This window comes from Anomalospiza imberbis, chromosome 7 (genome assembly GCF_031753505.1).
Source record: "Anomalospiza imberbis isolate Cuckoo-Finch-1a 21T00152 chromosome 7, ASM3175350v1, whole genome shotgun sequence".
NCBI classification, from domain to species: domain Eukaryota; kingdom Metazoa; phylum Chordata; class Aves; order Passeriformes; family Viduidae; genus Anomalospiza; species Anomalospiza imberbis.
In genome coordinates this window covers 2488068-2496038 of record NC_089687.1, presented here as the reverse complement: position 1 = coordinate 2496038, position 7971 = coordinate 2488068, and the positions used below count along the sequence as shown (strand labels likewise).

Here is a 7971-nt window from a genome sequence, read left to right as displayed (position 1 = left end):
ATCTGACCTATGACAATATTGCTGTGAGGTGTCTGCTGAGCACTCAGGCACAGAACTGATCGCGGCAGGCAGTTGCTGCCCAGGGGTGAAGGGAGCCATTCACTTCAGGAGCAGAGATCCAGGAGCATTCCTGCTGGCTTTTGGCTCTGCCCAAGAGAGGTTCTGCCCTAAAACCTCCATCTTACTCTCTATATATTGCTATATTCTAAAACCCCAAACTCAAAGTTTTCTCCTATGTGATATCACACACTTCTATCCAAACTCCACACCCACAATCCCAGTTCTGTCATTCCATTTTGGAACCTTCTCCACGGCCTCAGGTCAATGCAGTGTTCTCCTGGGGGTCAGTGCCTGGCAGCACAGGAATCTAAAATTCTCAGCATCCAGAACTCCAAACCATTCCCACTTTGATCTCCAGGAAAACCTGCCCCTTGTCCCTCCAAAACACAGCACAGGGTTGTCCCTGCACTTCTCCACAGTTCTTCCTATTTTCTTTCAAAGCTCTGAGGCAAAGGAGATTAAAATCAATACCTGTGTGTTTATGAAATGTCACCTGGGCAGTGCAGGAATGCCACTCTGTTCATCAAAGGTGAGACTTAATTTCTCTGTCAAAATATTGACCCAAAAAAGGATCCTCTGCCAAGGTGTCAGTATCCCATTTTGTGAGAATTTCCAAGCAGTTTTGCAGTTGGGACAGAGGGGTTTTATCAAAGAATTCCAGAGTGGTTTGGGTTGGAAGGAACCTTAAATCCCATCCAGTCACATCCCCTGGAAGGGAGGGACACCTCCCACTGTCCCAGGCTGCTCCCAGCCCTGTCCAGCCTGGCCTTGGGCACTGCCAGGGATCCAGGGGCAGCCACAGCTGCTCTGGGCACCCTGTGCCAGGGCTTCCCCACCCTCCCAGCAGGAATTCCATCTCAATCTCCCATCCATCCCTGCCCTCTGGCAGTGGAAGCCATTCCCTGTGTCCTGTCACTGCCTGCCTGTGTAAAAAATCATTCTCCCAATTTTTACAAGCCCCCTTTAAGACCTGAAAGACAAAGACAAGGTCTCTCAGAGCCTTCTCTGCCTGTTTGTCCTCTAGACACAACTTCTGTAATTAAGACCTCACCAAACAATCAAGTGCAGCTCAACAACCACCTCGATGCTGAGGCTGAGGTCAGGTAACACCCGAACTCCCACATTCTTCTTCCCAAACCCAAAGAAACTCAGTTCTGGAGCAAAATTTCTATTTTATGTCAAAATTTTCCAGATTTTGTGGGAAGGAAGGGAAGTCCTGAGTGTCTGTTCCACCAGCCTGACTAACCCAGGGTTTCTCTTCTCCTCTCACTGTTCCAGCAGGAGCAGGGGCAATTCCAGCGCCTCAGGAAGAAGCTGCCAGTGCCCACCCCTGGCAGGGGATAGAACTGTTTATTCCCCTGAGTGTGTGGGATTTCAGCAGAGCCAACTCAGGGGACCAGAGCAGTGTCACGTGTGTCCCCAAGCAGGGCTGGCTGCCAGGACCTGAACCTGTGGTTCCAGAGAGTCTACATGTCCGTCTGGGAAACCCAACCTGCTGCCTGGAGCATGAAACCATCCCCAGTTTAAAACTCCCAGCCTTATTCCTCTGGAATGTCCCTTTGGATGAGTGGAATAGCCAACCCTGCTGGATAAGCACATGAACTGGATGCTTTGCCTAAAATGATCAGAAGTAAAATAACTCTGCTGGCATTTAAATCACCAGAATTCCCTGCAAAGGCAGCACCGGAGATGAGCAGGAGCATGGGTTATTCCATGTGCTCCCACACCCAATCCCATTCCAGAGGTCACCGCTGGCAGTTCAGTGAAAAAGTTGCCACATGGACACGTGGTCTCATGGCCATGATAAACCTGGGTGGGATTCCACATATTCTGTAACAATTCATTAGGAATGTTGCACCACAGAGCTGCCTGAGCAGAAAAGGAACAATCTCATACAGTTTTAACAATTGCCAAGTGCTGATTTTTATGAAGACTGCCATCATCAATTCTCATTGACAATATTTTATTCATTTCACTAACAAGCTACAAAATGCCCCTGTATTTATCTCTACAAGGTCTTTTAATGAAAAACTATTTAATTAAGAAATGACACCTAAGTTATTTTTACTTTTAATCTAATAACTAATTACTTATGTCTTGTAATGTGGACTTTTCTGTCTAATTAAAAAATACTAACCAAACTCATGAAGAAGAAGGTGAAGAAGGACTAGCTACTGTTCTAAAACCTCTATCTTAGTTTTATATATATTACCATATTCTAAAACCTTCAACTCCAAGTTTTCTACTATGTGATGTTACACACTTTTATTTAAACTACACACTTATAATCTCAGTTCTATTATTTAATTTTGGAAGCCTTCTCTATGGCTTCAGGTCAAATGTAGTGTTTTCTTGAGGGTCTGTGCCTTTCAGCACAGAAAGTTCAAAACTCTTAATATTTAGGGTTCTAAGAGCCAACTGCCTTTAAATATCTCTCAATCACTGGTGATCAACAGCTGCAATAACTATAATTGGGTCACTGCAGCTTTAATCCCCACTTTCACACCTAAACCTAAACAACAGAAAATCAAATCAGAAACAAAGCAGCAAAACACACCTTTAATTTCTGCAGCAGTAGCACTGCTCTAACCCTCCAGAGGTAATTATCATCCTTAATAACTCCAGATATGATTGAGGCTTTTAACAAAAGGAATGCTGCCTTGGAAGCCTCTGCCACGACTCAGAATGTGACTGCTGTGAAAAATTGTCAGCTGAGGAATAAATGTGCTTTATTAGCGATGGGTACATGAGGGGATGTGCAAACTCTGCCCAGAAAGAGCTGGGAAAGGTGACATTTTGTGACTCTTACAGGGAGGAAGTTGCACAAGAGGTCCCAGGCAAGGCTGGAGGGCAGGACTTGGAACCATGACCTCAAAATCAACAGGTTTGGCAGAGGAGGGTTTGGATCGGGAGTATTTGTGGGTAGGAATGGATTTCCTAAATATCAAGCAGCAATGTTTCCAAATATTATTGTTTAAACAACAGCTCCTTCCATATGCACTGTTGTTGGATGCTGCAACCAACAATCAAATTATCAAGCCACACTTCTGAGATTGAAATGAGTCAAATCAGGCCCAGTTTATCAGGTCAGATAATTCCATTTTTTGTACACTATCATTTCTCACATTTCCTGTTTAATAGCTCATGAAATTATTTTTATTTCAGCCCTGGGAAGGGCACTGCTGGTGTTGAGTTTGAAGAAACCAGGGATGTTAATAAATACCTGAAATAAAGGAGCTGCTCTTAGTGAGTTTTTCCCAAAGGATTTTGTGTAACTCACCACCAGGCTGCTCTTCTGTGTTTAAGACATGGAGCAAACCAAAATCACCCACTCAGACATGGAACAGTATTGCAAAAAATTACTCCAAATTATGTTATTTCCAGACAGTAGCACAGTACACCTGTAAGGATGTGATCAAAAATTAGGAACACTCACATATCCAAGTAACAGTCCCAAAAAGAAAATTCACCTGATCCTGAGATGTTCTGCAGATTGCTTTGTATTTTGAATTACTAAAGCAAATACCAAAGCAGTGATTATGATCTGCTAATGACTTTTCCACCTACTCCTTGAAACTGTTTAACAACCTGGAGGTAAAAGTTTGAACAGAAACCATTAGTTTGCCTGGGATTCTTTCTCAGGAATTTTTAAAGACAGATTTTTTTTTTTAGGAGGATGATCATAGCGAATAATAAAAACGCTGAAAATTAACCTTGCAAAAAACCCCTGCTGAAAACTCCTCCCGTCAGGATGAGGCTGTGCCAAGCCCAGCAGTGGGGATTGCTCCCAGGGGAGCCATCAGCTGCAGGGCTGGAGCTCTACAAGCTGCCCTTTCCCTGGAATGGTGTTCACATGTGTGCAGCATGCAGGGAAAACACAGATGGATTTATGGAGGATGAAGGAATATTGTGCTGTGCAATTATTTATGATGCTGCAATGTTTTTCACTTTTTTGTAATATTCCTGACCAGTGCTGCTCACTGGAATGGAAGCTAAGCCATGGCTTCTGCTCACACTTGCCTTCCTGATATTTACATATTTGCAATAATTATTCCTAAATATTACAACAGGTGCTAAAGAAAACCCTTTCTATTTCTCTCTGTTGTGTAGTGAAAAGTCAAAAAACCTTTTTTTTTTTTTTTAATTATAAAGGAAGCCTGGGACAAACTGGGAAAGGAACAGGTATTTCCTGAATCTGTCAAGCACTGATGGCTCCCAGAAATTATCCCAAATTCACCTTTTCCATAAGAAGAAAGGAAAACTGTTTGACACACAAAATACAAGATCACAGAATCCCGGAATCATTGGATTGGAAAGGACCTTAAAGCCCACCCAGTGCCACCCCTGCTGTGTGCAGGGACACCTTCCACTGTCCCAGGGTGCTGTCCCAGCCTGGCCTGGGATACTGCCAGGGATGGGACAAATCTCAGAAATATCAGATGGATCAATACCAGAAGTCACCATCCATCAGAAAAAGGGATTTTAAGAACGTGAGGACAGAAGAAAATTAGAGAAGATGGGGCAGAACATGCAGAAATAGCAGCAAAGTTGTGCAAGAAGTGAAAACAAAGGACCTCGATGAAGCATTGATTGAGGAGAGAATTCCTCTGGGAATGATCATCACATTATTAAGGAAAGGAAATCCTGACAGAGCTGATTGAATCCATATTCCAGGCAATTTGTATTGTACATACACCAGGTATGGCAGCACAGGTCACAATTATGCTGTTCATCAACAGAACGGGGTAAAATCCATGAAACAAAATTCTAATTTTTATATTTAATATCCACAAACCTCAGTGACTGATGTGCCTTGAACAAGTGGTCACTGTGAATTCTCAGTAATTCTCCCAGTCTCACTCTTCCAGCACTCTCTGCTTCACTACAAATTGTGTGATTATAAAAAGTGAGCTCAGAGTTTTCTGTCGAGGGGGTTTTTCTTCCAGCTGGGAAACACCAGCAATCACCAAGCTTTTCCACAAAGAATTCAGCTCAAATCAAGATAAATCTCAACTTTGACACTAAAAAAGTGCAGGGAAACAGATTAGCTGGCAGCTTTTTAAGCAGCTGGCAGGGAATAACTATAAATTCGCTTCTCCCACTGGTTCCCAAGGAAATTTGCTTTCCTGATTACTGGAAAGAGACTCATGGGGGAGGTTGGTGCAATCAGAACATTCTGTGGTGCAGCAGCACTTCAGAGCCTCAGAAATCCTCGCACTGAGGTTTAAACCACGTAGACACAACTTTATTGTCTAATTATCCCTTTGAAACATCGGATGGAGTTGTTTCAAAAGAAATAAACTTAGGTCCCCACGTTTATTTGGTCTCACCTTTGTGGTTTTTAGTAAAATCTTTTACCCCATTCTCTGTAGCAGCCACACAGGTGGGGGTTTGCAGTTCCCGGCTGCAAGACACGACGGCAAATTGTTTCATTTTAACTCACAGCCCATAATTTTAAATTTTGTGTAATTTTAATTTCACATCCCTGCTATTTCCAAGGAAATAAACAAGCCAGGGAGACGCTGCCACTCCTAATCCCCCTGCTGGTGCCAAGGTCACGGAGGGAACGCCGGGTCAGTGCATTAAGTCCTGAGTGCCAGTAATAGCTGCTCTTGCTTGGAGATGTCACTTTGCATTTGTCTGGAGAAGTCAGCAGAGGAGTTCAAGCCGCCCTGATGGAGGTGATGAGCAGAGTGTGCTGTTTTTAATCAGTAAATTGGTTTACAGGAGCAAACTTTCTGTTCAATTGGCTGGCAGCATTAGAGCGATGTGCAAGAAATTTCATTTTACATCAGAATTACTCTGATCACAAAGAACTTGCCTCATGCAGGTTCTTTTTGTATATTCCTAATTCAAATCCAGGTTCTGGGCTTTATCTCAGATGTGAGGTGATAAGAAAACACCTCAACTGCAGTTAAACAGGGGAGGTAAGAGCCAGGCTAACCCACACTGTCCCATCCCTTCTCCAGTTTCCCAAGAAGGGCAGTGCTTATGCCTATTTTTCCTATGAATATCCAATATAATTCAGACATTTAAATGCCTTGGGTTCCTTTAAATGACAGCATTATCAGCAGGCTTCGAAATCTGTCTTAATAAAGTAAATTTTTTGTCTGTTTGGGTGTGTTGGGGATTTTTTTAATCATCCTTGTTGTGAAATGTGGCTAAACGTCTGAATTCCCAGCATTTCTTCTGGAGTATTTTCTTCCTGGGAAAGAACATAAGAGGTGAAAGAATGGGAAGAGCTGTAGGATCTCTGCTCACTGTGTGCTCTGAAGGCCTCAGGAGTGCACATGTTGTCTATAACCAGATGGCTGCAGGCTGCTAAAATATTCCCATCTCCAGCACTGCCAATGTTGCAGTGACTCCTGCTTTTCTCAGCAGTGTCACTGACTGCTCTGTGCCCCTGCTTTTATCAAGTGTCCCATACAAAGCTGCACAGTGGTCTCCAACCTTTCCAATCCTTTCTGCCCTTCACACCTCATCCCCACATCCCCAGCTCTGCACCAGTTCCAGCTTTCCCCACACTTGGTTACATTACAAACCTTCTCATGGACACAGTTTTGCTGGTAGCAAAGGGTTTAATTACATCATCATCTTAATGAGCAAACCCAGCACAGCAATGTCAGGGTCTCAAAAATGATCTGCACAGCTTTAAACACAGAGTCTTTTATAACTCAGAGCACAGCAGGGATGTTAGGAGAGTTCTAACAGATTTAATGTATTTAATAATTTAACTAACATATGGATTTAATAAATAACTGTTTCAGGTTGAAAGGTGTAGCTGTGTGTTTTATCTCCATCTGTCAGAGCTGGGGCAGTTCTCTGCTGTTCATGGGGCAGTTTTTTCTTTCTCTCTCCCACAACCCATCCTCCCTCCAGGAGATCTCTTCTGTTCATGGCCATTCATTATTAATTATCTTCTGTCCATGGCCAGTGAGTGTCCCTGCATGGCTGAGAAAATTCCATCATCCCATGGGGAGATGCTCCGCCCAGGGGAGGAGCAAAGCATTCCTACCTGGATACAATCTGAGAATTGGAGCAACAGAACAGCCTTCTCCCCTGCATTCCCAGAGGAGCAGCTTTCTTCCCCACTGCATTCCCAGAGGAGCAACTTTCTTCCCCACTGCATTCCCAGAGGAGCAGCTTTCTTCCCCACTGCATTCCCAGAGGAGCAGCTTTCTTCTCCACTGCATTCCCTGAGGAGCAGCTTTCTTCCCCACTGCATTCCCAGAGGAGCAGCTTTCTTCCCCACTGCATTCCCAGAGGAGCAGCTTTCTGCCCCACTGCATTCCCCGAGGAGCAGCTTTCTTCCCCACTGCATTCCCAGAGGAGCAGCTTTCTGCCCCACTGCATTCCCAGAGGAGCAGCTTTCTGCCCCACTGCATTCCCAGAGGAGCAGCTTTCTGCCCCACTGCATTCCCAGAGGAGCAGCTTTCTTCCCCACTGCATTCCCAGAGGAAGCCCAGGCCCATCTCCAGCAGCCCTGGAGCTTCAGAGGAAAACTCCACCCTTGTGCAGGATCCCTGCTCCAGCAGAAGCACAGCTGGCACCGCAGGAGGGCTGAGCCACCATGGGATGGGACTGCTGCCACCACCCTGACCCACAGGCTGCCAGGGCCTGCTCTCACTCTGCCAGGGGTTTGTTTTCTTTTTTGTACTGTTGCATTTGTATTTTTAGTTTTCCTAGTAAAGAACTGTTATTCCTATTCCCGTATATTTGCATGAGAGCCCCTTAATTTCAAAATTCTAATAATTTGGAGAGAAGGGGTTTACATTTCCCATTTCAAGGAAGGCTCCTGCCTTCCTTAGCAAACACCTGGCTTTTCAGCAAAACAATAACACTGTAAGAGATGAAAGGGTTGTGATGTCCAACGTGCAAGGGCAGACCTACAAAGAAACCCCTCTGTCCCAG

The 7971-nt window shown here is 44.4% G+C and overlaps 1 long non-coding RNA gene across 2 annotated transcripts; it reads left to right on the top strand.

The window, feature by feature from the left end:
• Positions 1-247: 247 nt before the first annotated feature.
• Positions 248-4423, top strand: LOC137477575 (uncharacterized). Of its 2 annotated transcripts, none has more exons than XR_011001054.1 (4): positions 248-589; positions 2872-2944; positions 3046-3146; positions 3733-4423. It is a non-coding gene; the product is annotated as an uncharacterized lncRNA (long non-coding RNA). The 2 variants fall into 2 exon arrangements; XR_011001053.1 differs by lacking the exon at positions 3733-4423 and adding an exon at positions 3445-3724.
• The last annotated feature ends 3548 nt before the right edge of the window (positions 4424-7971 follow it).